The 15,466-nt window shown below is 39.2% G+C and overlaps 1 non-coding gene across 1 annotated transcript; it reads right to left on the bottom strand.

The window, feature by feature from the left end:
• Positions 1–1,051: 1,051 nt before the first annotated feature.
• On the bottom strand, positions 1,052–1,133 carry TRNAL-AAG (transfer RNA leucine (anticodon AAG)). The gene has a single exon. It is a non-coding gene; the product is annotated as a tRNA-Leu (tRNA).
• Between the last annotated feature and the right edge of the window lie 14,333 nt (positions 1,134–15,466).

The raw sequence follows: 15,466 nt of genomic DNA, 5'->3' as shown, positions 1-15,466 counted from the left end.
ATTGGGTACTGCTGCTTTAAAGGACAGTATTTCCTGAAAATCTGTGTGAAGTACTGTGAAGCACATATTACTGTGAACAGTCAAGTAGAACAACACCCAAAATAAAGCGGGTCATGGTAACATTTTTAAATGGTGAGTGAGCACGAAGTGTTACTTTACTCACACTGTCTCTTTAACAAGGAAGAAAAACACAGTACAAATGAATCAGAAAAGGCTAGAAAACACAATTTTCTTGAAAAAGGAAAGTAGAGTGAACCAAAATTGTCTTTACCTCTATGTTGCTCAAAACTATAGTTCTCTTTACTGCGTTAACTACATGCACAACTCAGAGGTCACTAATCAATTTGTTAAAGCAAGTAAAGATAAAACTCACTTTGCAGGGGCAAGAGGTGAGGTTTGGGGGGTACTGATTTTTATTGCAGTGAAAGACCTAAATATCTCCAATCTTAGCTGAAAAAAAAAAAAAATCTCTTTCTACTGTAATGATTTATGGGAGGCATATCTGAGTTACTTTGTATCTCCATTTTCCCCTGTGGTGTCAGTTCCCAAAACAAGCCGCCTCTCCAATGATTCACTGGGATCATGGAACTGTAATGCATCATGAAAAATGCAGTCTGGTCAGAAAGCTTAATCCAGTTGATAGTGAAGACAGAAGAAAACAAAATTAGACTGGACTATTTCAGCTACAAGGGACTTGTAATGATCATCTAGTCCAACTGCCTGACCTATTCAAGTCTGACCAATAGTTAAAGCGCGCTGTTAAGGGCATTGTCCAAACACCAACAGGCCGCCTCCCTAGGAAGCCTGTTCCAGTGTTTGAGCACCCTCTTGGTTTATACCATATTTGATACACCCCAGGATGGGGTTTACCCTCTTGGCTTTCAAGGGCGCACCCCTGACTCATATGGTGCCTGCTGTCACACACCCCTGACTCCTATTGAGCCTGCTGTCAGCCAGCACCCCCAGATCCCTTTCTGCAGGGCTGCTCTCCAGCCACTCCTCTCCCAATCTATACTTGCGCCCAACTTTCCCCCGTCCTACAAAACATTCCTGGCAGCGGTGGGATTCGAACCCACGCCTCCGAAGAGACTGGAGCCTTAGTCCAGCGCCTTAGACCGCTCGGCCACACTACCCAGCTGGAAAGACTCTCTCCCTCTCCGGCAACTATATCCTCCAACCAAAATGCAACTCTGCAGGATGTTTTGAAACAAATAATCCCCATCCATTACTTAAATATAGCAGGAAAAAGGACCAATAATGGCTTTTTCTATCGGTAGAGACAGACACTGCTTGCAGTGCACCACATATTTCTGGTCCCCTCGTTAGCTGTCAGGGAACATCGGCTGGAAAGTTCTAGAAATATCTCCTTGCCTATGAACCTGTGATCCCTTCCCAAGAAAAGAAAGGGTGATGGTATATTTTGGGGAGGAATGTGTGTTGACTTTGCATTCAACTTTATATTTTCATTTTTGGAGTGTAGTGAGACTGGGGCAATGAAACATCTGTCCCTTCATGCAAACACAGTCACTGAAGTGTTTACATCATCTACTCTAGGCCTCTAACAGATGCTCTTTGGAGGACCAATGTTAAGTAACAACATTTCCTAATGAATGAAGGAAGGAACATAAGTCCATGCATCAAAGCAAGACAGAGCATCAAAATTAGACGTCTAAAACAAGGAATGTGGGTACGCTGCCACTATGCAATATTCCATGGCGTAAAGGTAAAAACAGACTGAGGTCCTAAGCGTTGATGCATTAATCTGTGATGGCTGTAGAGCATGGAATTCAAGGGCTTGTTTTATGATCATTTTGACTTTTCCAGGGACAGTTCAACTGAAACATGTATTACAGATTCTTTGATTCTACTTAAATGCTTCGACACCTAGGTAGCTGCTTTCCTGATTCTGTTCTTCAGTGCTGCTTTTGCTCTCCATGCCCTTCTGCCAAGTAGATAATGTGTTGTCAATAATTCAGCAATACTAGATGCTCTAGCATCCTGAACAAACTATGTGTATGTATGTAACTATACAAAAGCTGGGTGATGAAATTTCTTTAAACCTGTGTTATAGTTTAACCCCAGCTGGCACCTAAGCACCACCCAGCCGCTTGCTCACTCCCCCCCGCATCGGGATGGGGGAGAGAATTGGTAGAGTAAAAAGTAAGAAAACTCATGGGTTGAGACAAAGACAGTTTAATAGTTTAAAAGCTGCGCATGCAAGCAAAGCAAAACAAGGAATTCATTCACCACTTCCCATCAGCAGGCAGCTGTTCAGCCATCTCCAGGAAAGCAGGGCTCCATCACACAGAATGGTTACCTGGGAAGACAAACACCATCACTCTGAACATCTCCCCCTTCCTTCTTCTTCCCCCAGATTTATATGCTGAGCATAACATCATATGGTATAGAATATCCTTTTGGTCAGTTGGGGTCAGCTGTCCCAGCTGTGTCCCCTCCCAACTTCTTGTGCCCCCCCAGCCTCCTTGCTGGTGGGGTGGGGTGAGAAGCAGAAAAGGCCTTGGCTCTGGGTAAGCACTGCTCAGCAGTAATGAAAACACCCCTGTGCTATCAACACTGTTCCCAGCACAAATCCAAAACATAGCCCCATACCAGCTACTATGAAGAAAATTAACTTTATCCCAGCCCAAACCAGCAGAATGTGTTTGAGTAAGAACTGTATACCACACAGTTGTTCCAAATACTGAATATAACACATATACTTACCAGGGGTGGAGTGTGCAGATGCTGCATTTAATTTTCTAGATTTGTAGTTCTGGGGGAAATTTTTCTTAGTCCTTCACACAAACTGAGCCAGTAACAGTAAAAATTTAAGTCTCTCATAACATGTGCAACATGAAGAACCCTATCTGGGTTATTTCTAACATTCAGATGCTGATTCTGTGTATATAGCTAATAGCCCAGCCTCCTATGGACCTGATCTTCCCAGATGGACAACTGTGTAGCATTTTCTGTCAAGTGATTCAAAACATATGAGCCTCACTGTGAAGTGCTAGTAGCCTGGTGTGTAGGTTCTCTGACATCCTATTAACCTGTAACTTATGTCACAGTCCTTACAAATCATGTCCTCTTATCTTTGTGCTAGAGTCAAGTGAATTTTTCTTTTTGTACAGTATTGATATGAGCTGCCTCGATGTTTATGGAATGGCATTGCTCCTGGGATTCAGCTCCAATGCCTTGATGCACTCACAATATAAACTGATACCATCTCTCTGCCTGTTTTCAATGATATTAGTAGTTGCTCCTTCTTTCCTAAGCAAATTTCGTATTTAGTATTAACTGCTGCATAATTAAGGTCTCTAAGGAGCCACTAGTGAAAAAGATTTTGCAATATGCAAGTGAACCTAACTTCTTCCTTACATGAAGAATTGTATTCCTATTCCTCTTCATTTAGGTGGAAGCACACAGTTTATATTCTGTAGCTCTACAGTAAGTTTTTCCAGCTCTTTTCTCTTTGTATGCTTTTTTTAGATCATTCCCCCAGCATGCAGAAGCACAACGGAAGGCTTGCTAATATGGAGCGCTTTGTTCAATCAGGAAGTGCTTAATCAGGTCACCCATTTTATCAGGTTGTCTTTGCAGTAGTTGGTGTGCATAATGATAATGTCAATGATTAGAGACAGAAGCTATAGCATTGTGTTATATTTGGCCAGTGTAATATTTTAATGTTTCAAGCATTTTATATATCTTTATGGACTTCATATTGCTAGTAGCCCCAACTAAGAGGGTAAGATAAAGTAGACCTCCTGCACGAACTAAAGACAGTAGGGATGGTAATGAATCCCCACTGATGAAGCAATGTTTTTTTCTTGGGGCTTATATGCATCAGGCTTGATATGCCAGAGGGAGAAAAAAATCAAAGATAATTCTATATGAAAAGGCAAGCTAGATGTGGAAGAGCAACACACCCTTGTTAAACACACAGGACAGAAAGGTTCTGAAAAAGAGTGTAGAGAAAGTTCATATCCACTAGGGTATTTAAGGGGAGGAAGAGTGACTATGTAGAAGGGTTGTGCACACCCAGCCATATAAGCAGTTTCTTGTGTTAGGATAATGGGATCATACGATAGGATCTTGTGATAATTTAGGGTGGAAGGTGCCTGTGGAGATTTCTAGTCCAGCTTCCTGCTCAAAACAAGGTAATCTCTGTGGTCAGACGAGGTTGTTCTGGATTTTATCCTGTTGGGTCCTGAAAACCTCCAGGGATGGACAGAGACCACAACTTCTCTGGATAACCTGCTTGCAACCAAGATTCCATTCCTTGCTTCTGCAGAAAAAGTTTCTCCTTATATTCAGTATCAAACTTATTTCAACTTATACCCATTGCCTCTTATTTTCCTTCCATGCACCACTACACAGACCCTGGCTCTGTCTTCTCTATGACCTCCCCATAGATACTGGGGGGGCAGCTGTTCAGTCTTCTTGGCTAAACAAGCCAGGGTCCCTTTGCTTCTCCTCACAGGGCAGGTGCTCCAACCCCCACCTCTCTTGGTGACCCTTCAATAAACTTGCTACAGTTTGTCAATGTCTATCTTGTATTGGGGGGCCAAAACTGGACACAGTACTCCAGATGCAGTCTAATGAGTGGTGAATGGAGGAGGATAACCCTTCCCCTTCATCTACCAGCTCTGCCTCTGTTAATATAGCCCAGGAGGCTGTTGGAGTTCTTTTCTGCCAGGACATGCTGTTGGTTCATTTTCAGCTAGCTGTCTGACAAGACCCCAGGGTCTTTTTTCACAGAGCTGCTCTCCAGTTAGTCTGTCCCCAGCCTCTATCACTGTAGGGGGTTCTTCCTTTCCGTGTGCAGCTCTTCATATTTGGTTCTGCTGAAATTCATAAGGTTCCTTCAGCCTGTCCTGTATAGCAGCCCTGCTGTCAAGCATACTGATTGGTCTCCTAAATTTGGTATCATCTCCAAAGCTGATGACAGTACACTCCACTGCCTTTTCCAGGCCATTGATAAAGACATTAAATACAAGATTTCCCAGGTTAGATGTCTCTTGCACTCTATTTGTTACCAGTCTCCAATATGAGTAAGACCCATTAACCTCTACCTTTTGAGCCTGATCATTCAACTAGAATTTTACCCATTGGTTGTTCACTCACCCAGCCTTTAGTGTCCTATCTCGCGTGCAAGAACATGGTAGAAGACAATGTTGAAAGCCTTCCTGAAATTTATATAAATGACAACCCTCACCCTCCCCTCATCCATAAATCCAGTCATTTTATCACAGAGGCAACAAGGTCGGTCAGGCATGATTTACCCTCAGTAGACCAGTCACCTTTTTCTCCTTCATGTGCCTAGAGATGTGCCCCAAGGGGACTTGCTTTATGATTTTCCCAGGGACAAAGTGAGGTTGAATGGCCTGTAGTTCGCCAGCTTTTCTTTTTTGATCCTTTTTGGAGATGAGTGCTTTTCTTCACTCATCAGGAATCTCCCTCAATCTCCATTATGTTTGAAAGATGACAGAAAGCAGCCTTGCAAGGACATTGGTCAGTTCTCTCAGCATCCTTGGATGCAGCCCAACCTATGGACATATATAGATTGAGGTTTTTTTGGGTAACACCAGTCTTGATCCTCATCCACTGCTAATAGTTTTTCCCCTCTTTCAAGCTTTTCATGAATCAGAGAGGCCTGGGAGACCCCATTGATGAAAAGTGAGGCAAGAGTGGCACTGAGTAACTCAGTCTAGTTTGCATCCACTGTCTCTAAGTTATCTGCCCCATTCAGCAATGTTCCCACATTTTCCTCTTCAGTGTTTTGCTACTGATATAGCCATAGAAAATTTCCTTGCTGCTTTTTATGTTCCTTGTAAGCATCACATCTCAGTGAGTTTTAGCTTTCCTAACACAATCCCTACATACATAGGTAATATTTCTGAATTCTTCCTTTGTAGCCTCTCCCATTTCCACCTCCTCTTCTTTGCATTGGGACAGTGTCCTCCCACAGGATCCCACCAAGAAGTTTCCTGAATATGCTTACGGATACTTGCCTGAAGTCCGGGGTCAGTATTCTTGCTCCTCTCTTTCCTCACTCCCCTTAGCATTCTGAGCTCCACTGCTTCAGGGTCACTACAGCCGAGACTGCTATTGATTATCATCTCCCCAGCCAGTTATTCCTTGCCTGTGAATAGCAGAACCAGCTGCGTGTCACATAGGGTTGGTCCACCCTGTACTTCTGTCACCTTCAGAAATCTGCTTGACTGCTTGCATCCCACTACATTGACATTCCAGCAAGGTACAGGGAGGTCAAAATCTCCCATAAGAGCCAGGGCCTGTGATACAGAAACTTCCAGTAATTGTTCTCCTTTTATGCCTTCTCTGAAATACTATTGATTTGAATAAATTGAATGAGAGAAGTCTGGCCACAAAACAACCTTGTCATTGCCCCTGAGAGAGCAGGAAGTCAGATGCTGAACTTCAGTGATATGCTGTGTTGAACAAGGCAGATTCTCAATGTGGAGTCCAGGGACTGCAGTCCTGACAAGTGCAGGCTTGAAAACTAGGTGGGTTAGCCCTTCCAGCATGCATGAAGGGCCTGAAGGTACAGTAAATCTAGGACTGCAAATAGATGGCTATAGCCTGCACTCTGAATGCAAGCACTTCACAGAAACAGAGCACAAGATCAAAGCTGTGGCAGAACTGAATCTGGTGGCTTACATTCACCTTGAAAAGTCATAGCAATGACTAATGTTTACTTTACAGAACTGTAGTCAGACATCTACTTAAAATATTCAGGATTCATGGTTTAAACGGTAGAGCCTCTGTTCAGGTGGCATAAACCAGTCATAGAGTCAGCAGATCTGACCCTTTGAGTAGTGCACTTCCAGCGGAGAATATTTGGACAGAAGAGGCAAGTCATTCAGCACAAGATTCACTAGCCTCACTTATGAGTTTCATTCAGTCACACACCTTGGTCATTTTAATAGCAAAAAGATACAGAAGAAGTGCAGCAAGGAACACTAAAAAAAAAAAAGCCTGTATTCTTGGAGTCTAATTACAGTTCCCATGATGAGAACAACAACCAGTTTAGGGCTGGAAAAGAGGTGCTGTGAACAGGGGGTCTGTACAGGAGGTGGACTCCATTTTAAGCTGGACTAGCTAATCTATCACATAGAGATGTGCTGCACCTCATTCAGACACTCTCTGGGTCTGTAAGAACTGCTGACAACACCTAACAGGTATGCAGTTTTACTGATTACAGACAATAAATTTATGACTGCATTAGCATAAAAGAAACTTATTATACCTTTCCAGCACCATTATGCTTGAACAACCACGATTAAACTCCTAGACCTTAACTTTCTCACGTTGGGATAGCCTCTTAGATCACTGTTGTGTAGATACACTTTAGTGAGCTCTCAGACAGCTAGACTTGGACTTAGAAACAGTACACTTACAGCAGCACTGTGCCAAGCTTCGATTTATTATTTTTGTTTCTGAAATCCAGGCTTATTGCTTCAGGATGGTGCTCTGCTGGGTCACACAGAGGTACTAGCTCACTCACAAGCAGCACAAGACAACACTGTATAGTGTAGAGTGACATGGAAATACAAAAAATAGCAAATCAAAGCTTCAAATTTATTGTGGAAGCTGCATTTTATTTGCCATTTCTACCTGTCAGGGGCTACCCATATTTGTTCTAGCATGGCTAGATACAAAAGGGTTATGATAAGGTACCATAATTTACCAATAAATAGCTTTCCATTATGATGTACACTACACCTTGAGCTTAAAATTTTGATTTGTTCTAGTAGGGATCATATTATACAAATCTAAATGATAGCAAATATATTAACTTATATCAGCTTTGAGGATTTTTTTTATATTACTATTTTTTATCGGAATTGCAATAACTGCAGGAGTCTGCACAGCTGTTATAAGGTTGCCCCATTGCTTTTCCACATAAGGCATGTTTAAATTGAAATATGTAATTTTAATGCTGCCATTGTTTTAATCTTAATTTTGGCTTCATGGCAAACACAGTCTTGATAAACAGCAATGTTAACTGATGTAGTTTTTGTTACCAAGAAACTTTCTCACTCATTGGTGAAGATATCTGTTTGGGGCAATATTCAAATCCATGTACATTTATGCACATGTATGTATGTATAAACATTTTGAAATTCACATTGGTATTCCCAAAAGTTTATTCCTCAGGGTAACTTTTCATGTGGCTTCATTTATATTATCCTCTGAAGTGAAATATAACAGCAAGTTCAGAATTTACCCTGTTAAATTGTTCTATGATCAAAATATACTGAAGGAGAAACCTATCTAGTCAGCTAATAAGGTGATGCTGGTTATTCTATAAATACCCACCAAATGTTAGAAAATTTAAGATCATAAAGTTTTATTCTTATTAGACACATTACTGCACTTGGAAATATAAATTGGTATTAGCTCAATATCAACTCGAAAATTACATTTTCTATGTAGATTAATAGTACAGCTGGATTTCATGGAATGGCACCCTTCTGGGGTATCATATTGCAATTATTTTTACTCTTTCCTTGATGCTTGAAATTCTGTTTTATTCATGCACAAAGTTCAAAGGTTTGGATACTTCAATTGAACCATTTACCATATGCTAAAAGTTCAAAAATTTCTTTATTATTTTCACCAAAACTGATTTAAGGGTGTGTTGTTTTTTTCTGGGACAAGGGGTAGGTTGTTGGCTGGAATTTTGAACGTTACTGTAGGAGAAACATATTTTTCTATGAAAGTGTCTCTGAAAGGAAAGAACCTCCAGATGTGACCATTTCTCTGCAATATTTTAAAAAATACTCATTGAGTATCTTTTTGTTCCTCTCTTCTTCATGTTTCTGACTTCTTCCTCAACCTCCCTTTCTTTTCACCAATTAAAGAGCATCCTTTTTTGCTACTATAATTCATCTCTTTATTCTAAAATCCTCCCAGCTGATTCCCACTTCAGCCTGGATTTCTCTTCATTATCCTTAATATTTCTTTTTTCTTCTCTGATAACAATTAAGTCTTCTTGACAGCTTCCAAATGTTGTCATGGGAATTGAGCCAGCTTTGCAATGGCATTTGTTGTCTCTTTTGTCTGGTCTCAGCCTAAGCCTGCTGTTGTTTTTGCCAATCTCTTTTCCTCAAAGACTCCTTTGGTCAGAAGTGTCAAAGACAAACCTGAGTATCTCCTGCCTGATGAAGCCTCAGGGAATTTAACAAGTACTTTTAAATTTTAAAAAAATAGATGTATATCCTTCCTTAGTACACACAATAAATATGTACTGTAGAAGTCAGGAATTGTCATGTTCAGAGGTGGCAGTTAATGAGAAATCTTAGTTTATACTTACAATGACCCTTTAGTAAAAGAACAAGGGGGAAGAATTTTGAGGAATCAGATCCATGTTTCTGATTCATTCACTCTTCCAGCATACTCTAACAAGCCGCTGAATGAGGATATTCCAGGGCCTGTAGGATTTCAGTCCGTTCTTCTGGAAGGGTCAATCACCTTTAGAGATGCTTTTTACATAATCTAGAGAAGACCAGAGTTTGCCCTATCTTCTTGTAAGGACAGCAACACTACATCTCATATGGAGGGAAGGACAGGTTTCAGGCAGATGCAGAGCTGTCAGACAAAACATAACTCTTCCCCTTTCATGTTTGGCCCTCTCCAGAAAGAGGAGAAAAAGAAACAAAGAAAGGAATACAGCTGACTGAGAAATCAATAAACTTTACTAAGATTTAAACTTCCCAATTAATAACCTGCCCTGCTTTATTTTTAATTGTGTGCCCTATGAACTGGTATTGCTTTTTCTTCCAAAATCTTTCAAATGTTATTGTAGCTATTACCTTTTATGGTTAGCTTCCTATAAATCTCTCAGAGCTATTAATGAGTAAAATAAAAATACTTCATAAAAAGAATACATTGGCACCATGCTTGTTTTTTTTTCATGGATCTACAGTGTAAAATGAATAAGACTGAGCCACATTGTTCCCTTAATTTGTAAAGAGAAGTACAAAGAAATATCATAGAGTTATACCAAAAACTTAATATTCTCTTAAATTGCTGTTATCATTTTGTGAGTGAAGCTTAGAACTCCCTTAGTTTTGTTACAGCTGAAGAACAAAGCCGAGGAAATGGAATAATTCCAGCTAAACTCATATAAGTGTTAGATTCTACAAAATTTCTGCCAGGCTTTTATTATCTGCTCATACACACATGTGGTTGTTTAGTGTCTCTCAGATTATTTGCTTAGTTTTCTCTCACCAAATGATAAAGTGAAGCAAGTTTTTAGTATTTTTCAACCACACCAAGTAAACTCCAAGGATATTTCTTCCAGTCTTCCTAAAGTGCATATATAGCATCTTTGAATACAAGCAAAAGCATATATTTAATTTTGTTAATATTGCAGGAGTTGAGCAGAGACAAAATAACATTATGGCACTAGTTCTTTTCAACAGCTTTGTTATTCTGATGAACTCAAAGCATTTTAAAAACACTATTTTAGTCTTGAAATAACTACTGCCTACCTCTGTTTAAAAGATGCATAAACTAAAATCCCATAAGGTTTAGTGAGCTTCCTGAAATCAAGCAATGAGTTAATGAGTGCACTTAGGGCACCTAAACTGGTTATAAACTTAAGGGTGTTTGCGTGAATAAGAAAATCTGGAACTACTGAATATATCATAGTGGTTAAATGGCAGTCAGAAATTAATTGGACAAATGGAGCCGGGGATGATTCAAGCTTTGATTCTGTCTTTTCAGCAGGTGGGGAGACTGCAGAGGGGGCAGCTGTTCTCCAACCTGTTTGCAGCAGGTTCCCCCATGACAGTGAATCCCAGCCCTGGATAAACACTCTCAGACCCATCACTCAGCAGGCTGGGAGACAGGTCGTGGTCTTCACCTCACTTTGCTGTGTGGACATAGTAGGGAAGTTAATCAAAAGTTGCTTGCTAAAGAAACTGCAAAAGAAGCACCACAGAATAGGAAAAGGTAAGAGAAATAAAAATTATCCTTTGTATGGTCTCATTTCTGATGATTGTTTTTTTGTGCACAAATCAAAACTAGTTCGGAATTAAAAGGATTGGGAAAAAGCAGAACATGAAAATCAAATAACTTTAATTGAACTTTTCTCAGTTTTGCCAGCTGGAAGACCTTTTGTTTGTTTGTATGTTTGTTTTTATTTCAAATTTCTTTCCTTGCCAATTGGATTTTTTCTGAATTTTCCACAGACTTGCCTTTCCCTTATGACATATTTATTACAGAGTGTACTGAATACTAAGCTGGAATCCCTTCTGATATGAACAAAAAATAAAAGAGAAAGAAAGAAACAGATGATAGAAAATTGAAGAAAGGAAAAGAAACAAAGAATAGGGGGAGAGAGAGAGAAAGGACAAACACAGCCCCAAAAATCTTTCCACAATTTTTTGTTTCCAAAGTTACTTCAGATTTTATGCATTTAAAATTCACCCTAATCCGTGAGGTGACCACATTCTGAAGACTACTGTGTATCAATTTGTCAACACATCCCTTTTTTGTTGCATAGTTTAGTAAGATGCAATATTTTCTCCTGTATCACTACCAGTTTCTTCCACAGCAGTACCAGTTTACACAAGAATGACAGCAGGAACACAGCTGTCAGACTAAAGATATTTGGTTTGTCTAGTTTTGACAGTGAGAAACCCAGAGTATTTGCTATTTCATGAACAGTACAAACATCTCAGCTATTTTTAACCTATGTCATCATGATCAAAAATAAAACTTACATGAAACACAGTGTGAGCCAAGCTGCTTTGGATCCATTTCAAAAATTGCACCCCTTGGGGTTTCTGTTCACATCTCAGCCAACTGGGTAGAGCTTGAAGGCACAGGGACAGAAACATCTGCCTACAAAATAACTGATCATATTCACCTCACATGCTCAAAGCTAGAATCAACTAAAGGTCTTATCTACTGTAACCAATGGCTATCTGAGTTTCCTGTTTTCTGACAAGTTATTTTAAGCAACGAAGACAACTTAAGAGACTTAGTGCTGTGCTACATGAAAGCCCAGAAAACCATTCTCATGCCACTGGGTAGTCTAACAGCTTATACTTATTTTCATACAGTGTCATCCTTTATCACGATCCCATGGCACATGACTAACAAAACCACTCTCCATTCCTTCTCCACAAAGTTTTTATTATTGTGTATTTTCTGTTTCCCGAAAGAAATGCAACGTGAGGGGAAAAAAAAAATCCAGAAGACAAAACGCAGCATACATCAGTTAGGAGGAATAGAAACAAATCTCTGTTTCTTAAAATGGTCTCTGAAATAATCCAATTGGTAGTATATCTCTAGATTAAAATGAGGCAGAAAAAATAGCTGGTTTTACATTTAAGGATCTCTGATCTTTTGTCTTTATATTCTGTGGCACTTGCAGTAAATCCAGAGTAAGACACTGAGCTTGGTAGCACTGCAGACAGCCTAACATCATGGTTAGAGAGAGCAGAATCAACTGAACAAGTTTAAAGCTTTATAGCGTAGTCACGGTATTTATTTTACTAGGTAGTTTGAGAGGCTTTCTTGATTCATTCAGTTTTTTACCAACTATCTCCTTTGTAAGCTACAGTTAGTTCTTTGTTTTTATATTTATATAGGGCCTTTTTTAAAACACCCTTGCCAAAATCTCAAAACACAATGCTCTTCCTGTGAGTACCAATACAGTGTTGTAACCAATGCTACAAGCACAATACCACTGCTGGAAACATTAGTAGAGGAAACATGGGATACCTTTTCTCCCCTCAGGCTTACATAGATATTGTAAGAAATATATCATTGTTGGTTTACAGGACAATGGCATAGCTTCCAACAGCCTATCAATTCTTCCCAGAAAGTGTCACAGAAGCAGCACTTTCAAAGACTGATTTAGCAATACAGCAATTTCTCTAACAAAGAATGTATTTTTAATGATGTTTCACCATTTTTTGACAATGGCTTTTCATGATCATTTATTTTAATTATGCTGTGTATATGTTAAAAGATCATTCCCAAATCCAGAAAGAAAACACTCATCTTTAAAATGAATCGATTACACTAAAAAATTCAAACACCAATAGTAAATGATGTTACTGAAATTTAAGAATAAGGTGAATTGCTCTGAAGACATTTTAATAACAAGGAGGGGAAAGCATGTGTGGCTTTCCCTTTCTCTGTGAAATGCCTGGACAAGGGGCTGTAAGTAGACACATGGAGCAATGCACGTGCAGCAGGCTCAGTGTGCAAGGAATTGCTTGCTACTGTAGTGTACCTGTTAATTCAGCCAATGACTAGTGAAAGTTAAAATATATTCAAGTGCATTGAAGTAACTGAGGGAATTCACCGCATGTAGTTTCAGTATGTCTGATTTCACCACATCTGAGCCTAGCTATGTATCATGGCTAAAATGTTAGAGGAGAAGTGCAGCTGAAATTAAAAATTTTAATCTGATTATTATAAACCTAGAATACAAATTCTTCCCTAGCCTCCAGTATAGTCATTATCACTCACATTTCTATTGTGCAGAGTTATCTTTTTACACCACAACCTTTTTCTTTAGTCAGCATATTCAAACCCATTCAAATAATTAAGGTTTACAATGCACTACATAAGTGTGACTGGTAAGAGAGCACATATTAGCACAAGCCTTCCAAAGTTCTTAGAAATTGAATTTTCCAACAGTCTTTCAAAAGCAAAGCCTAACCTCTGGTGTAACAGATACAATGTTTTTCCACACTGATAAAACAGAAAAGATTTTATCCATGCTTAGTAAGTTGAAAGTTTTGTTTACTAAGACATAAACATTTGAAATAATAAATCAGCATATCCATATACATGAATCCAGAAATAGCAAAACAGAAATAGGGGATACAGGCAATTCCCACCGACTCATGGTCTGAGCTGCAGAATGGATGAGCAGCTATGTGTGGCGTTCAGCTTTTGTTGAGCTGCATCGAAACTTCAGGGTCTTTCTGCGCTACTCTAACTAAGGATTTATTTACAAAAGACCTGGCTAGGATCATGGCATTCAATTGTGATAGCTTCTTTTTAAGGCTTAGCTTCTTCGTTTTCATGAGTCCAATAGTCCTGCGTAAATTTACTGCTCAGTTTGTGTGTTGTAACTTCCTCTGTGCTGGATCTCTGGGGGGCATGAATACCTTAGAGAATACAAGCTTGATTGCTTGGACTGGTGAACCCCAGAAGCTGACTTCTGAGCTTTCATTAAATTTCCAAGTGGATGCCCAGCCATCTGAGGGACCAGAGTGAAGAGTGGGGATCCACCCATTAGGTTTTCTGTAAAATAATCTTCATGATGCCTTAGAATGTATTCCCTGAAAGAGAAAGCTAAAAATGAAACATGAAGGATGCATTCAAAAACCCATGAGTTTTTATGGTAAGTTGGTTGACATATGGTAAGTTGACATATTTACTGTAACTGAAATGAAAATTAAAGATATACTGGAAAAAATGTTACAAAGTCTTAAAAATAGATATTTACTCTGCACAGGTTGAAGTGTTAGTCACAACAGAAGCAGAGAAACTACAGAATTACATTATTAGGATGATCCATTCCTTGTTGAATTAAAACACCAATTATTTGAAAGATCAGCTCAGACTGTTATAAATGTATTTTTTGATGCAGTAAGGGTGACTCTGTGTTCTGTCTTTGAGGAAAATACAGTAACATACTAAATTTAAAATAAATAGTGTGTGAAGTGGCCTTAATTTAGGGAATTAAGTTAATTCTTTTCAGTAAATTTGATTAAATCAAATACATGGATTCAATATCATTTAACCAATGAACCTTAGATTCACATCTTTAACTAATTCAGGCTGCATTCCTTGGATGTCATATGTAGAAAAGTTGTAACTCATCATGACTGAGGCCTGAGAAGAATGAAACAAAAATACTAACTGCCCTTGGTATAATGAATATTCTTTATGTTTCTTCTGTTGCATGTTCCCACCATTTCTTTAAAGCTAGAAGGTAAGTGCTTCCCTTCTGTCAGAACTGGAGACATTTTTTTTTACTTATATGGCTCATAGTACAGACTGAAGGCTGTTCCAGGGCTGTTGCATAACCTCCCACCAAGGGACATATTGTCAATTATTTTGCCTAAGGCATTAAAACAATCTTGCTGCTAGCTCTGGCTAAAAGAAAAAAAAAAAAAAGTGAGAAATGTTTTTATATTTGTGTTGTGGTTTAACCCCAGCCAGCAACTAAGCACCATGTAGCCGCTCACTCACTCCCCCCCCACCCAGTGGGATGGGGGAGAAAATCAGAAAAAGAAGTAAAACTCATGGGTTGAGATAAGAATGGTTTAATAGAGCAGAAAAGAAGAAACTAACAATGATAATGATAACACTAATAAAACGACAACAGCAATAATAAAAGGATTGGAATGTACAAATGATGCGCAGTGCAATTGCTCACCACCTGCCTACTGACACCCAGCCAGTC

This window comes from Harpia harpyja, chromosome 6 (genome assembly GCF_026419915.1).
Source record: "Harpia harpyja isolate bHarHar1 chromosome 6, bHarHar1 primary haplotype, whole genome shotgun sequence".
In the NCBI taxonomy this organism is placed as follows: Eukaryota; Metazoa; Chordata; class Aves; order Accipitriformes; family Accipitridae; genus Harpia; species Harpia harpyja.
This window is presented reverse-complemented; position numbering and strand designations above follow the sequence as displayed.